The following is a 17766-nucleotide window of genomic DNA, read 5'->3' on the forward strand; positions in this document are numbered from 1 at the left end:
TTGGCACATTTTAAAAGTTAATGATTATTTTCAACAAAAATCAAATTAAAAATTTGCACAATCCCTACTATTATAAATGTGAATGTAAGTTTGTTTGTTTATAAGCTTTCACGCGAAAACTACTTAACCGATCATCATGAAACTTTGAACACATATTCTTGGAGGTATTAGAAGTAACATAGTATACTTTTTATTAAAAAAAATATGTTTTACGAAAGATTTTCTATATTTATCGTTTCTGGTTAGGTGTCATGTTTGTGGTTAATTTGTGATTTTAATTCTTACGCTAGTATTTTATATATGCCGTTATTTTATTAATCTTTAATAAATATTTATATCGAAAAAAAAAACAGTCTCAGGACATAATAATACAAAAGTCGACCTATATTTTACAGTTACGCTGTATATATGTTGATATTTATACAGGGTATCCCACCAGGAATCGCCACTATTTGATTCTCTATTTCAAAATAAATTCTCAACATGTTCTTGAAATTACTTTGTCACATTGTCCATAAATAACAAACAAATTAAATTAATCCTTATTCTAGGAGGCCAATGAATCCGAACTCTTTTCTTCTTCATTACACTTTTAATTAGTAAATTAGTACAGTATTACCACAGGACATATCTCATATCTCAACATTATACTCTACGTTTTTGGTTCAGTAGTACAAACTACAACTACATACACCATACACAAAGAAACCTACTTTAGCGCTGCTGGCGCCATCTTGTATAGAGAATAGGAATCTAGTTTCTATTACAGAATTGTAGTTTTCTACATGAATAACAATACTTATTAGTATATATAATTAGGCATTTTTATTTAAATTTTCGGCAAAAACTATTATAAATATAGCAATAATTTGACACCGAACTTGACAAATTTCAAGTTATTTGCATTGTTTTTCTAGTGTTTCTGGACATGGCCAATTTGATATGAGAAAAACTACAAAAAATAGAAAATTGAAAATATCTCTAAAAGAGTTACAATGCTTATATGGCTTGAAAGTGAATTTCAATTGCATACAACAGAGTAAAAAATACAGGGTGTTCCCTTTAAGTTAACAAAGTTATAGCTGTCTGAAGTTATCGAAATGTAGCAGCAAAAATCAAACGCCTAGTTATTAAATGCTTTAATTTGTTGGTATACCATAATTTAGTGTTACCTATGCCCTTTACAGGTACCAAACATCCACTTGACATCACGCTCCTGAAAAGAGTTACTAGCATCTTTGCAGACCCTTGTACCTGTCAAATTTTTTCTTTGAAAATGAATATCTCAAAATGTATAAGTCCTAGGTATAGGAAATATTTAATAAAGACCTTCAAATTTCACGTAGAATTCGAAAATGCAATAATATATAGGGTGACCAGTTTAAAATAAGAAAGTTAATGTCGGTTTCCGGTATAACCGCAAAATATTTTAGCTGTGTTGACTACTGCCTTTGCTAGGTTACCAAATTTTCAGATTTATTGGATCATTACTTACCGAGAGATATCGAATGTGGCGATTCCTGGTGGGACACCCTGTATAAATATCAACATATATATACAGCGTAATTGTAAAATATAGGTCGACTTTTGGGGCAGGAAGAGGCAAAAAAAATAAAACGTGTTCTAATAAAGGTGAACGTCTTTATCTTTCAAACCTATAGAAGATCTACTAATATACAGGGTGTTTGGTAAGTCGATGAATTCCTTGCAGGTTATTATAGTACAAGTGATTTGTGATATATTTCCTTAATATACCATATTCCGAAAACGCTTAGTTTACGATCTACAGGGTGTGCAGGTTTTAATAAAAACATGCAAATTTATAAATATTGCGGAAACCGCTCAGAATATTTTAATGAAATTTTACAGGGTTTGACAGTTAACAACAATATATGCTCTACGATAAAAATATTGTTTTCAGTTTCACCAGTGGCGTGCGCATAGGCACGTCTCTGGATATTTTTTAAGAAAAAAATTATAGCCACTGATTTTTCTTATAATAAAAATTAATTTTTGAATTTCTTGTTCAATTTGAACGAGAAAAGGTATCTCGACTGTTTTTCTTATGACACACCGTTTTCGAGTAAAAAAAATTAAAATCGATTTATTGCATGACGTAATCCGGTTTCACTAATTTGTAAAATATATATAAATATTTATAAATTTGCAGTTTTTTATTAAAACTTTAACACCCTGTAGATCGGTATATGGGATATTAAGGAAATATATCATAAATCACTTGTACTATATAACCTCTTGCAAGGAATGCATCCACTTACCAAACACCTTGTATACCAATATAAATAAAAATATATTGGTTTAGCTCTTTTGGCACAAACAAATCAAAAATAAGGTTTTTCGTAAACTACAAAAATTTCAACTATCTAAGTTGCCTAGTTGCCAATTTTCAGATAAAATCATGAGTTGCATGTGCCTTATTACTCCAATCCTTGTGATTCGTAACAGTTGTTGTTTCAAGTCGTACCTACTCATTTACTTGATGTTAACACCGATTAATCTTATAAATTGAAGCCTCTGGGAGCGATAATGCTTTGGAGTAATAAGCTTCTATAGTACGATCGTATTCGATGCAAAGTAATAAATCATTGCCTGTCAAGGGAATCAGTGCAACACATTTTATAGGGGGTTTTGGAAATTGAATAATTTTTTATGCATTATGGATTAACAGTTATATATTTATGAAGGACAAAATGAAAAACAAAGGCATCTCCTTCGCACATTGGGCGGCAGGACAACAATACATTTATTACTCCCTTTATTATCCCTCATATGACTTGTGTCTTGTGTTTTTTGCGGCGGCGCGCGTGCCGGCCTGGCGTGGTCAGTTTCGTTTCGGTTGTATTGGTGCTGCGTGTTTCTCGCTCGCGATATTTGTGAGGTTATAACTGTTATAAGTGCAATTATATTTCTTTCGGGCTATATGTGTGTTTCGCGCTATTATTTGAGAATTTGTGAGTGAAATCATATTTCTTGTGCTCCGTAACAAAAGTGTTTTTAGTGTTTTATTTGTGTGCTGTGTGTGTGTTTCGGGCTGTTGTTTGTGAATCGTGAATGCTATTATATTTTCTGTGCTAGTGAAGTGAAGTTTTTTGTATTATTATTGCTCTGTTGTCGTTATATGGATAAATGGAGGCGGTGCCTGGATGTTCGCGAGCCGGATGTACTGCTGTGGGTACAAAAAAATCTATATTAAGTTACAGAGAAAAAACGATAATATTAAATGTCTATAACCCTTTAGAAAAGGATCATCCCATGAAACTGAAGACTGGTTTGGTGGAAATGTGTTCTAGATATACTGGAGTAAGCGAATTATCTGTTTTCAAAATTTTAAGAGAGAAGAAAATTGAAGGAGACGTTAAGAAACCTAAAAAAGGGGGTGCAAAGAAGAAATTAATATTAAATGAAGATGAGAAAAATGCAGTTTGGCGTACAGTACATAAATCATAGAATTTATATTTTGTTTATAATTTGTTAACATTTCTTGTTTGATAGAAAAATAACTTATTTTGTTGAGATTGGTAGAGAATTGTTGTTAGTGTTTTCATTTGATAGAATCATATCATAGGATTTATATTTTGTTTTCATTCTGTAAATATTTATAGTATATCTGTTATACAAGGTTTTTGCTTTGAAACTTCGTTCTCCTTATAAAAAAAAGAATCGTAATGGGGTGCGATGAAGAGATCAGTTCACGTCTGGAACCCTGTTCCTACAAAAATCCCTTTATTCTCATAAACTATTTGTTTTAAATGTAATTTATTATAAATCCAATTCGTTATTTAAATTCCACATATGTACTACATTTCACCTCTGTACGCGCCACTGTTTATTGTTCCCTGCTCTACGATCAAGCTCGCCAGGTTAGTATTTGACGTATAACCGACCACTTCGTACACTCGATGCACCTGGCCGACTACAGCTAGTACCAGAACACAGTGCGTATGCGGCGGTATTTCAGATTTTACATTCAATTTCATTTTAAATTTGAAACGGTTCATCTTACGCCTCCTAAAAATGATGAAACGATTTTCCTTTGATAAAAGACCGACAATTTTTTGCTCTACTTTGCATCGTATACGATCGTACTATAAACCTGTAAAATTTTAAATACGATTTCGCTGATTTTTATTTGCTGGTTTACATAATCAATTGAGATTTAGAAATAAATTTGTATAGGTAGCAGTATCTTTAATTGTACACGTTCTATTTTTGGCGCCAAACAGGACACCCTGCGTATATTCCCCGTTAAAAACCCCCTTACAGATCAGAAAAACTTCCATCTGAAGCACCCGATCAATAAAAATTTAATTTCATTGGGCATTCGGTATCCGGTAAATATTTCCCTAAGTAATCGAATAAATCCATCACGGGAAACGTCGGAAAGTTCGCATATAGGTATGAGTTATTGCATGCTGCTATCGGGTAGTATTGATGCAACCCCGTAATATTCCGCTTTTTCTTGCGGAACCTTGTTAAGCGCTACGTAAACGAGACTGAAAGGCGCGCAAGTTTGCCCATCCCGCTGAAAAGTCAGGATTGTTATCTGGGCTGTCAGGGAACAAGGGCGGAACAGAGCGGTTTTGAGCAAATACATACGGAAACTTTATTTATATAGATGATAGACCTCGTTAGGGAACAATGCTTTTGAGGCACGGTCTGTGCCTAGTCGAGGCTAGGTAGCAACCGTTTTATGTTCGACATTTTCGACAACAGATGGCGTGACTAGGCCTGTAATAGCACAGAAGAAGGAATAACAGCAGGCAAGATCGTTAAAGAATGTATGAGGTTTTTTTATTTATAAACTGCGAACTGCGATCCTCTTCATTAACTGATGGACGACGTCATTGGTATTATAAATCAATAGCCTCAATGTCAATCATTATTACTAAATTTCAGTTTTGATGTGTATTTTTGTAGTTTCCTTGTGTCCTATGACATAGGAGTTGTTGTAAAATGCCGCTTATTCATAAAACGGTTTATTACAAATTTATTTACAACAAAAAGTACCTAATTTGATATTAAAACCAAGTCCATTTTATAGCAAATCTGCGTTAGATGTGGGAAAGGAAAGTCTGTTATTTGTGCATTAATTCATATATAAACAAACTGTGTAATAAAATCTATAAAAATGTATTGCTGGTTGCTTATTATATTTTAACGATTTAGATACCTACATTCAGAGACATATCTCAGTAGATACGTATTTTTTATAAGAGTAGCCTAAATTTAAAAAAATATTAAATACAATTAATATAATAACTAAATTTTAATCTTGACATCTCTCTAAGTAACACTTTGTTAGTAGATTCGAGAAAATCAAAACGGTAAGCTATAAAACAATCAATTTTTTTAGCATGGGCGACATATAACCTACAACGTATGTTATATTGGGTATAATTCAATGTTGGACGGACCTGTAGTCGTCAGAGTAGCTGTCTCCCACATCACCAGTTATAACATGGATCTCGCACGCCTCTGTCGTTAAACACTCGAGTAAATTCCGATAGAAATTCCCCAAAAACGACGGCCTGGAACAAAATACTTGTTTACACGTCCTGATCCATGCGCTCCCCTGAAAATTTCTCAGGTACCGAACGGACAGGATATTTTTCCGCCAAAATAAGCTCGTAAGCGCCGCACGTCCTCGTCCAGCCTTATCGGACAATTTATGCTACGGCGGATTGATCTAGTGCTCTTTCTCTGCAAGCGGTAGGGGGACGGGGGAGGTTTTTAAGGCCCGAATTAAAGGGGCCGACTTAGATCGTCAGGTCTTAATCAGTAGAAGGCACAGTATTGGCAATAACATCTAAATTGTAATACAGAGATTAGTCTAGTAGTCGGCAATTTGTGTGGGGAAGGGATGGTTTATTATTACTTTGCAGATCGATCGTCACTGTACCGATAAAATAAAAAAATATAGTCACACTACCTGCTATTGAAAATGTTTTAGAACTTTTAACATCATAACTTTTAACATGTACTTGTAGAGCTAAAACGAGTTTTTGAAACAATTTTTTTATAAAAACTCTTCTTCTAAGTCTCACTCACTATGCCTGATGATGATATTTATACAAAACTTTCCTGGAGCGAAATTTTTCCTCGTTTTGGAGGCATCCTAAGAAAGCACAACGGCCTGACACTTGTCGTAGGTCCCACCTTGTCTTAAATCATCCACACCATCACGTCTCACTTGTATGGCCATGGGTTGCTTTGACGATTTGCGATGATAAAAAAGCGCCACGTCGAACTTTTCCCTACTAAGGGTCCTGATGTCTTCGTTACGATTTCCAGAAAATTAGAGTGTGTCTTTCATAGCGCATCAATCGATATTGTCGACCTTATGTGATCCCCATGAATCGTTTTCTTTATAGATGAAGAGTGTAGCCAGATAAGTTGTTGCAAGCTTTGATATTTTTAAAACACCCTGTAGATGAGGTATATTTAAATGAAAAAGAGCACATGTTACCAGAAAATCTTAATTGAAATAAAATATATCTTGTCTAAGTTGCTTTATTTGCGAATCATAGTGTTTAAATTGAAATTAAAAAAAAAATTGTACCTATAAAATGAATGAACCAATTATCTTCAAATAATGTGTAAGGTACAAGAATGTAGCCCTTTATTAGTACATAAAATTCCAGTCCACTTCAGTGCCGTGCTATCATAGAAAGATCTATTTTTTAAATAAAAGGTGTGGGCTACAGTGGGATTTTTGCACAAGAGGAAATTTAAGAAAACACAGTTTTCGGGACCTAAAGTCCTGAATTTGTTCATTTTATCTAAGAATCCTGAAGATGTCTTCATAAAGAGACGAAAAGTTGGTGATCAGAAAAACGTGTTTTGATAAATCTGCATTTAGCTAGAATTTTCAAATTAATATTAATTAATAAAATTCAATGCCTTATTTTGCACTCACATAATTCACGAAAACTATTGCGTGTAATTTTAGGCAGTGGCGTAACATTTTTTATTATGAAAAGGCGTCTGGTTATGATACCACTGCAGATAGCTGAACTTCATGCTGAGATAATAGAGTCATACTATTGTACCTCGCAATTGAATAGAAAAAAGAACAAAATAACAGTATGTTTATAAATAAATAATGAAACAGTGATAAAAAAAGAATAAAAATACAAACACATGTAGCGGTACGCTACAATTACATTTGGTACCTGCCCCAGTAAATATATTTTGCTTTCTGGCAATTTACGAGCCATATAACTTATATTTTGAATTATCCGAGATTGTTCCAAATAAATGTATTTAACAATTGAGATTAGAATAAGTAGGCTGTAAACAAAAATTAGTTGTTGTTTATATATTGTACATAAGCCCAAACCGAGTACGTTATGACTCGGATAAGTGTTAATTAGGATAGGGCAATAAAAGTAGGTGCCTGGGGACAAGGATAAAACCGAAAACATTTCGAGGCGCGAACGAGAAGTCTTGAAGCCTAGTTGCTGCTTGGTTGTGTCTCGTGTTACCAGCGAAATTAGTAGAATAAAGTTTTCCATGCTCCACCAAACATTTGATAAAAAAGATGTGCAATTACCATGAATAAATAACAGCACATGAATATAAATGTTGACAAACAAAAACCAGATAGATATGACAAGAACAACATCGAAATAACAACAACAACAACTACTACTACTACCCTACTAGAAACAACATAGACAAAACAGATACAGCTTGGCTCTAGTGAAAATTTTCAAATCATTTACATCCCGTATACGTACGTATTGACGCTGGTGAATTTTGGCCAGTTACAGTATGGATCCGAATGAAAATCTGCAACGAAATGGGAGACAAAGGGGAGAAAGAAGCATACCACGCCAACACCGAACGTATGATGTTGGAGGGTAGGAATTCGCGGGGGTGGTAAAAACAAGGGATGCTAATTAATATTAGGAAGTTTTCCGTAAAAAAGAGTGGAATCTGTCTACGTGGGACTGATGTGCCTCGGCGACATTAATTTCAAGGGTAATTTATTTCGGCGATTCTTTTTAAGGATTTTGAGTAAGCAAAAATAAATCTAAAATATATTTTTGTTGTTGTTAAACAGAAGTTTTGCCATATTGCAAATTAGAAATGAATAAAAAAGAATATTAAATATCCCTCAGCTTATCTACTCTGAAACTGTACAGTCAGAAGTACATTATTGTACGAAGCTATTAATTTTTAATTAATATTGTGGGCTTTATAGTGCTTCCTTCAGAGCAAGTGCGAAATTTGAATGTAAAATCCCACTTCTGATATTAAAAGTTAAAATCAGAAGTGGGATTCGCGACAAAATCAGCAGTAACAAGACATTTTTAAACAATTATGGAGATTTGCTCTCAATTTTTTGCATGTATATTAAATTTCCATGATAATTAGATAAAACTCATCTCCTGAAAAGTTCTCTTTCCTATAGAAAAGAAGGTAGAAATGGATATACTGGTTTTGATATTGATCCAGATTTATTATTATTATTTATCTATTAAAATTAAAACGTGAAAGCAATAATTGTTGAGATGTACTACGAGGAGGATAAATTTCATAACTAATAAAATTAATAGTCTTCAAATATCTCCGTTGTACTTTCATTACTTGAATATTATAAACTTTATAAATGAGTCTTTAAAATTATACAAAATAAACACCAACTGTATCCACAAATAATTGACATCGTGGCATTCAGTTGAATCATTAATAAAAACAACAAACAACGATGTCCCCAGGATTTACCCTTGCGGAACCCCTGAAAATTGATGGAATTTGCGTGATTGAAATCCGAGATATTGCACAAATTGGTATCTATTGCTAAAGTAAGATTTAAACAAAGATAACAGAGCAGTCGACATATCATGTGGGTATGGAGATATTAAAATTTCATGAAAATAACGTTCAGTGTGTAAATTATTATAATAATTTTAGAGAAGTTGCTCATGATAGCAATGGGCCGGTAATTGGTCATGCCTTTCTTAGTACCTTTTTTATAAACGTTGTATATTCGCGATTCTTTCCATAATTGTGGATATTCTTTATATTTAATTATAGAATTAAATGTAGTTCCAGATCCATTAAGAAGTTTGCAGCCATATTTAAAAGAATATATTAATTTTTAAATTCCATCATGATGACGGTAATAAAAACGCCTTTTCTAGTTACGTCAGGTTTTACAAACATTAAATTTGACGCACCCTTAACTTATATGCCGCTCTAAGCAACTAAACCATAAATTTTAACGTAAGTTCCCACTTCTGATACTAAAATTTAAAATCAGAAGTGGGATTTGCCCCAAAATCAGCAGTAACAAGAACCATAAACGATTATGGACATTTCTTTCAAAGTCCTCGCGATAATTAGATAAAAAATCCAGTCGCAGCCGTCTCCGAAGAGCCTCCTCTCCCGCCGGGGCGCCCATAACTCGCCGTGGTGCTCAACCTTCGCGCGGGTCATGTATAATACATCCAGTAGGCCAGGTTCGGTCCAGCCGATCGATGGGGGCTGCGCAGGCGCGCGCCCCCTCTCTCGCGCTCTCTCGCCATCCCGGAGCCGCAGTTGGTCCGGTACTCGCTCCGGAAGGTGTACTGGACTCCGGAGGACGCTCTAACACGTTCGTGCAGCGATCGCGTCTCGGCTGGAATGGCGTGACGACGTTCAGTTGTCTACCCGCGACCGTCGCTTGTTCTGTGCATAGTCGCGTGCGGTCAGATCGGTCGGACGGCCTAGGTTAAGGCCTTGCCGTGTGCGGTGGGGTATCGACGCCCGGCAGCAGGTATTCCAGCGGTTTCACTTTTGCGTCACGCAGGAGGGATTTAGGTATGATTTAGGTGTTTCTATTTTGGGCTGGCGGCGAGGAATTGGCTTTGGAGAGGCTCCGCGAGAGGCGGAGCGGGTTGGTTTGCGTTGGTGTTGTTGTAATTAGAAACGAGATTTATCAGAGTTAGAGGCTTAATAAGGGAAAGCGTTACGGCGTACTTGACGGGATGCTGACACAACGTTGTTGTCGAATATGTTACTTCTGTATTCGAATATATCTATTCACAGATATTTTGTTAATGTTTTCGTCAATTGTAGTACCAGTTATTTTAATTACAGCTCGTTAGTAGCTTAAATTTTTTAATAAGTTATTTATGTTGCGAGAATCATAACAACAATCATTGTGGTATTACTGATTAGTAATTAAGCACAAACCGTGATCGTAATGACTCGGATAAGTGTTAATTAGGATAGGGTAATAAAAGTAGGTGCCTGGGGACAAGGATAAAACCGAAAACATTTCGAGGCACGAACGAGAAGTCTTGAAGCCTAGTTGCTGCTTGGTTGTGTCTCGTGTTACCAGCGAAATTAGTAGAATAAAGTTTTCCATGCTCCACCAAACATTTGATAAAAAAGATGTGCAATTACCATGAATAAATAACAGCACATGAATATAAATGTTGAAAAACAAAAACCAGATAGATNACGTTGTTGTCGAATATGTTACTTCTGTATTCGAATATATCTATTCACAGATATTTTGTTAATGTTTTCGTCAATTGTAGTACCAGTTATTTTAATTACAGCTCGTTAGTAGCTTAAATTTTTTAATAAGTTATTTATGTTGCGAGAATCATAACAACAATCATTGTGGTATTACTGATTAGTAATAATAATGTTAATAATTTGTTTAATCCATTAAGTTCAAAATGACATTGGATAGGTCAACACGAACATTTATTAGAAACAATAATGTAAAATACTGAACCAAGATACTAACAAATAACAACACAATAATAATATAAAAATTCATTATACTAAGTTCTCTAAGTACTCATATTACTAAGTTTTTCCGAAATTTCCATTGTGAACATCCTTAAGTGAATCACCCTATATATGTATGATTAATTTAACACCGAGTTTGTCACATAAATCAGGTTAAATATTGCTAGTTTAATGTTTGTTGTCTCACAGGAGCATATTTCATTACCGCAATTGTTTTTTATACACAAGCCTTATAGTGGTTACTTGTATCTGTATTATAATGTCATACTAGCCATGATGATGTAGAGGTGAAAAGTCAGAAAACTTTAAGGGAACTATTTATATGAGAATGTTGACAAAATAATTTTATCTGCTCCCACTATAGTAAATAGACTATTAATGCATTGTTTTTAAGGAGGTAAGTGGATTTTACCGTAGCAGTGGAAGTTGCTATGGACAACGGGAGGTAAGTGAGATAACACCTCCCTAAGGAAAAAAGCGATTTCGAGTTATACATTTTATGAACAAATAAATAGAAATATTTGATGAACATTACATTTTATTAATTATTATTATGAATGAATATTTATAGTAATTACATTTAGTAACATTTATCTGACTGATCCATTAAAACAGCATGATGCTACGTACTACTAGAACCTGGAGTTGTCATTGTAAAGAATCCTGTTGGATATTTCATTTTTGTTACTTAAACTGTCAGCAACATAACTTTCTGTAATTGTGGCTGATTTCCACCCACCATCTCTCTTGACTGCTAATACATCAACTCCTGTATTAGCCAGTAACGTTGCCGAAGTTCTTCGGAATGAATGACCTGTATATGTTTCAGGATGTTCTAGTTTCAAAAACTGTGCTATCTTATTAGGAATCATAGGAAGGGTATTCTTGCTGACTGGCTGGTTGTGACATCTACCTACTTGATAGCGTATAAAAAAGTGTGAAATTTCAGCTTTAATTTCCAATCTAATCTTGACATATTTCTTGAGAATTTCTAAGTGAGAAACATAACCCAGATGAAAAGTAATTGTAAACGTACGTGACATACCATTTTTTAAAATCTGAAATTGTAATTACAATAATGTCATTGAAATATTTGAAATTGACGTTGTCCAAAGTTTGCATAATTCATCAGAACTGCATGCTCCTAAGACCGTCACTACCTTCATTAGCAAATATGTGTTATCGGGTCTAAATAAAATACCCGGACAAACTTTATTAGCGGACTCTACGTCACAAATGAACAAAAAACAAAAGAAGGAATTATATTTTTTAAACACGAGTAAATTAATTTCGATTCCGTTCAAATCTGGTGTGCATCTTTAATTTGTGATTATTCGTAGATGTATCTGCATGCCGTGGGTTTGTTAGCTTAACTCAGCATTTTTTCGTCATCCCGCTGAATTATTTAAAGAAAACTACTAAAAAAATTTTTTTTCACGATTAATTTGTTAATAACTTTTTTTCCTGATAAAATACTTTGTCAGCAAATTAGACTGTTATTGTACTCATCATTTAAAGTAGGCCTGTGTAGTTATTTCCGGGTTATCAAGGTTTGTCACAGGCCGAACCTTTACCAACTGGACTAAAACAGAATACGAATTTTCTTTTGAAGCCAATTTATGCAACATTTTTTTATATGAAACATTATGACACTTTAAATTGATGTGTTAATTTTATATATACTTCTGAAAATGTACAATTTCTACAATTTAGGTAAATTTATTATAGTTATTTTAGTATTTTATTATCTTTTTAATATTTTTTTTTTCTGAATTGTCGGTGTCGAAAGGAAGTAATTTAAAGAAAATTAGATAAGTTACGAGGTCTAGAATTTTTAATAAAAAAATTATAATAAAATTTTTCAAATATTGGCGCCTAAAAAATCGTAGTAATAGTTGCCAAAAATGGATGATTTTAAGGTCTATTTTATAAAAAGTGTTTAAATATCATTGTATTTATTTCTTTTATTACGTTATAGTCTGTACACCTCTGCAGAACACCCTATATACAACATACCATAATGTTGTAATAATTAATTATGTTCCCTCAAGAGAAGGAACTTATTTAAATGAAATCATTTTACTTACAATTAGTTCAAGATTATCGTATGCTCAAATATATATATTTCTGATTCAATATTTTCTCTGCGTAGAAATAGAAGAAAAACATTATATCGAATAACTCGGATATCATTTTCTTTTCTTCGCTTCTTTCTATAAATAAAAAATCAATGCCAGACGCTATTTAATACAATTAACTCCAGTCTTATCCTTCTTATTTATTTTCGCTATAACTAATAACGTACATTTTATGATGACGCTGCATTTCTACGACGAGGGAAATTTTGTATACGATCTCGACATTTTTTCGAACGGATATTATAAAAACAACATATTCTTTTCCGGTTTGGCCCCCCCATTGGCTGATTCCGTTTTCGCGTGATCTCCAGACGTACTTGATTATGATTTGTGCGTTCCGGGCAGTTCTATTTCTGGCCAAACCGGAATTACCCCAAGACAGGGTTATAACCGGGTTTGTTTGAGCAACGTCGGCTGTAATTAGAGTAAAATACTGTTATTACGTGCGACGCCGAGTTTGTAACATTTAGATTTCTGTAAGTGGACACTTTTAATGTCTCGTTAGTCGACTATGTAATGTACTACTTGTGTCGTAGTTAATATCTCCTTCCGACAAACAAAGGATATTCAAAGGACGTCAATAGAATAATCGATAATAGTACTGACGAACTGTCCAGCGAAATATCACGACTTGAATCCTCTTAAAGTTGTCAATCATCTGGATCCTACCACAGATTTACTTCCTTGGTTTTAGCTTTTTAATTTTCCAAATCAGTTGTTTTTTTTCTAAATCAGTTGTTAGTTATTGCTAATCTGTTATTTCTAAATAAGCTGTTATCAGTTTTTTTTTTCTAAATCAGTTGTTGTGATACAGTTGTCCGCAATTCTGTATTATGTGTATGTTAGATTGAAGCTTGAGTATTGCTCATTGATTTGGAATCCCTATTATCAATTACACTCTAATGCCCTTGAAAATGTTCAAAGGCGTTTTCTGAAATTCTTGTCTTTTAGGTCTACTGGTATATATCCGGCTCAGGGCTCGATCACGATACATTATTAGATATGTTTACCTTTCAAGCTTTAGAAACCCTCAGGCGTTGTCAGTCGGTAAAATTCCTTTATAATCTAATTAATAATAAAATAGATTGCCCAGATTTGCTAAAGCAACTAAGTTTTCTAGTACCACGCGCTGAGGTGAGGAATGATGCAACTTTTTATTTGCCAAGGGCTTCCACAAACTTATTGTTAAAGTCTCCAGTTTATTTTATGTGCAAGACATTTAATTCTATCTGTAACACTTGCGATATAACGATTGTTCGGTTAAAATGTTATGTATGAGTATAGTAAACCATGATCGTAATTGATGCCTCTCTTTGCTTCAAGTTACATGTCTTAGGTTAAGTATATTCAATTAACTCCTGCTCCTCACTGAACTTTTGTATCTTTCTTCTTTTTTTTTTTTGTTCTTCTAATGTTATTGAGTTTTTTATATTTATATTATGTAGTTATTTCAATGTAATTTAGCTCTATAAATGGAATTACTTCTGTTGTGCTAATAAATTATTATTATTATTATTATTACAACTATTCTTACAAAAATTTCTTCATTTTTCTTAGACTCAGGTTCAAGAGCAATGTTTGTTCAGTATTTTTCTTTAGCTCTTTAGCAATTTAGGTCCATAAACACTCTTTTCACTTTACTGTAAATGTATTAAACTAACTCGAACAAATCAAACATTCTTTCTAAAAATCACAGACAAGATTCCTAACTGCAGATATTGCGAGAAATGGTAACAACTCTATGGGCTATATTTCCCAATTAGCACTGAAATTATATTGAAATGAAATAATTATCTGTCATTACATTGAAAATATTCGAGATTTCGGTATTAAACATACATCTTTAGACGTAAAATTTCATGTTTTTTCCATTTCTGGATCAAACAAATGGGGTTTCTACTTGAAATTCTAAGGTCGACCTTCAAATGACCCCCACGTTTGACCTCTGGGTCAAAATCAAGGTCATTATCATACAGCTCCCTTAAAACCTTACAACTTTTGTTCTGAAAGTTTTTCAATTTCAATGTCGTTCGGAGTGATCGATTCAAATGGGACACCCCATATATATGGCTATAGACATTTGCATATAGAATAATTGTAAAATGTTGATCGTGCTCCAGGCACTGGCTAGGAACCCATTCCTGGTTATATACAGACTGTCTACTATAAAAGGGCCACTCCTATGTATCTCGCTTAATGCACAATGCACATCAAAAATCTTTACATGTTTTTTGTTGCATTTTTTGAGGCCTTGATGCTTGTAAAAACAAATTTGACATCCATGGCCGATTTTATGAGTAATCATAAAAAAACCCAGAAAAGTGCCGAAAGTTTAGGGCCGTCTAACTTTTTTATTTTAAGAGATAGAGAAAAATTATTTTGATAAAATTTTATGGCAAAATTGATATCTATCACCTGGTCTAAACAAATTTTTGAAGTATAGTATGTAATTTGCTACGCCCTCTACGCGGACAAAAAAAAAATAGTCATCGAAGCAGGCTGTAGATACAAAAAATTGCTTGTTTTTTCCTATTTAATATGATGTACTACATGTCGCCTTTATCTTTTATATTTATTACATTTTTTATAATTTTGGTACCTATCAAAAATGTAGATTAATGTATAAATTGCTTTAAACATATCAACTACAAAAAAATTAATGAATATAATGTACGTCTTTTAAGCAAAGAATCTGCAATATCCGGCACCCATCAATTTACCATCACAGAAGTAAGGTCCTATGATTTTGGTATCAAGAATTCTATCCCAAACGTTTACTGGAAATCTCTGTTGAAATGCAGTTTATCCGTGCAATGTAAATTGCCTTTAGTCCATTTGAAGTAAATGTTTCTATTAAAAAATCCAGTGCTACAAAAATTAGCCACATCTGTCCAGAGAATTCTTTTGCATATAAAAGGATTTTCCCTCTTTCTTTCTTGTCACCACCTACAGAACCCTAATCTCCCCGGTTTATCTTCCTCCCTCAAGAGTTGCACTTTTTTCACCTTATAACATTTTAAACCATTTTTTCGTAATATCCTTCTAGTAAGATAAAGGCAACGTGTAGTATATCGCAGGAAAAAGGAAGAAACAAGCAATTTTCGATGACAATTTTTTCTTTGCCCCCGTAGAGGACGCAGCAAATTACATAGGATGCTTTAAAAATCTGTTTACACTAAGTGGAAGATATCAATTTTGCCAGGAACTTTTATTAAAATAAGTTTTCTCTATCTCCTAAAATAAAAAAGTTAGATGACCCTAAACTTTCGGTACTTTTCCGTTTTTTTAATGATTATTCACAAAGTTGGCCATGGATCTCAAATTTGTTTTCATAAGCATAAAGTCCTCAAAAAATACAACAAAAAACATATAAAGATTTTTGACGTGCGTTGTATATTAAGCGAGATCAATAGGAGTGGCCCTCTTCTAGTAGACAGCCTGTATCTGCCGATTCGCAAGGTCGACGTTCAATCGCACCCACGGTTTCCTTCGCTTGCGTCTTCTCTTGTGGGCTCCGATCTCGACTTCGAATTAAAACGCCTTTTTTGGGCGCGACGACAAAAATTTTGGAAACATGGGTGAAAATTTCCTTTTTTCGCGCCACGTCCTCTGGATCGCCTTGTTGGGACTCTGAGTCGTCTGAAACATTGTCCTTGATCCTGGTCAATGGTGTATTTAGCTGGTTTTTACGACTTTTTGGTCCCGAATGGAAAGTGTGGTGAATTTTCCTATTCCATATGATAAAATTGTAGTAGGTGATGGAAAATTGAAACCACTGAAACGATATTCAGATTAAAGCTACTTACTACGATTACGGCAAGAGAACGACATATTTTCATTTCATTCTCACCTTCCCGTATATTTTTGGAATTTAAACAACGGTTTCCACGGGAAATTTTGTATGTAGAGTGAAATCAAAAGAAAACAAAACGAATTACCACGGCTCTATCCCCTCTAATGACAAATGCGTTCGAAGCTAATCAGACTTTTTTTCGGTCGGCGTCCTCAGAATCCCCAGTTCTTATTCGCAGGGAAGGAGGACGGAGGATGCGGCCAAATTAAACTTTTTTCCTCGGCGGCTTACTTCGTACATAGTGCTTAAAACTCTCCGAAAAACTCCTTCCGGCTCGCATTAGGCAAATTCTTTCCTCCCGGAGTTTTGTTTACGTTTCAGGCTGAAACTTGGGCGTCTTAAGACCGAGTTGATAGGCGAGGCCGCTCGGATCAGGACTTTTTTCCTCCTGATGCGAGAGATGGTAGGGAAGAATTTGTGGCAAATGTTAATATTGTGCCGGAAAAAAGAAAACAGTTCATCACGTTTTAATTATTTGTGAAAACATTGAATTTGTGATAATATACAGGGTGATTCAGTTATAATGTCATACATTTTAAGGGAAGATAAGGAAAAATGAGTAGAATGTCATTATTTATACACCTTTTCGGACCGCTGCTGACCGCTGACCCACAAAGGTTTATCAAGAGTGAATCTTGACCTAAAGTATTATTCGGTCATTAACCTAGTTTTTACTATGTTTTTAACTCAAAACTATTGGATATTAATTTAATTTACGCCTAGCAAGACAAAATGCATGTGTTTTTCTAGTATACATACTGCTACCTTTACCGCGGTGATTCAATGATGAATTGTTTTCCAATAAATGTTATTATGCAAGTAATCATGCGCTAATTGCGAAAATAAAACGATAAAGAAATATAACTTACGTTTCATTATCAGTGAGTGACCCATTTTGACGGATCGAAACCTGAGAAAAAATGACAATCTAACCATTTCCATCTAACCACAAAAAATTGGGACCGTCGCTATATGCTTCCCTTTGTTTTGAGCACGTTGAAA

The sequence above is a fragment of the Anoplophora glabripennis genome, unplaced genomic scaffold (genome assembly GCF_000390285.2).
Source record: "Anoplophora glabripennis isolate ALB-LARVAE unplaced genomic scaffold, Agla_2.0 scaffold227, whole genome shotgun sequence".
Lineage (NCBI taxonomy): Eukaryota > Metazoa > Arthropoda > Insecta > Coleoptera > Cerambycidae > Anoplophora > Anoplophora glabripennis.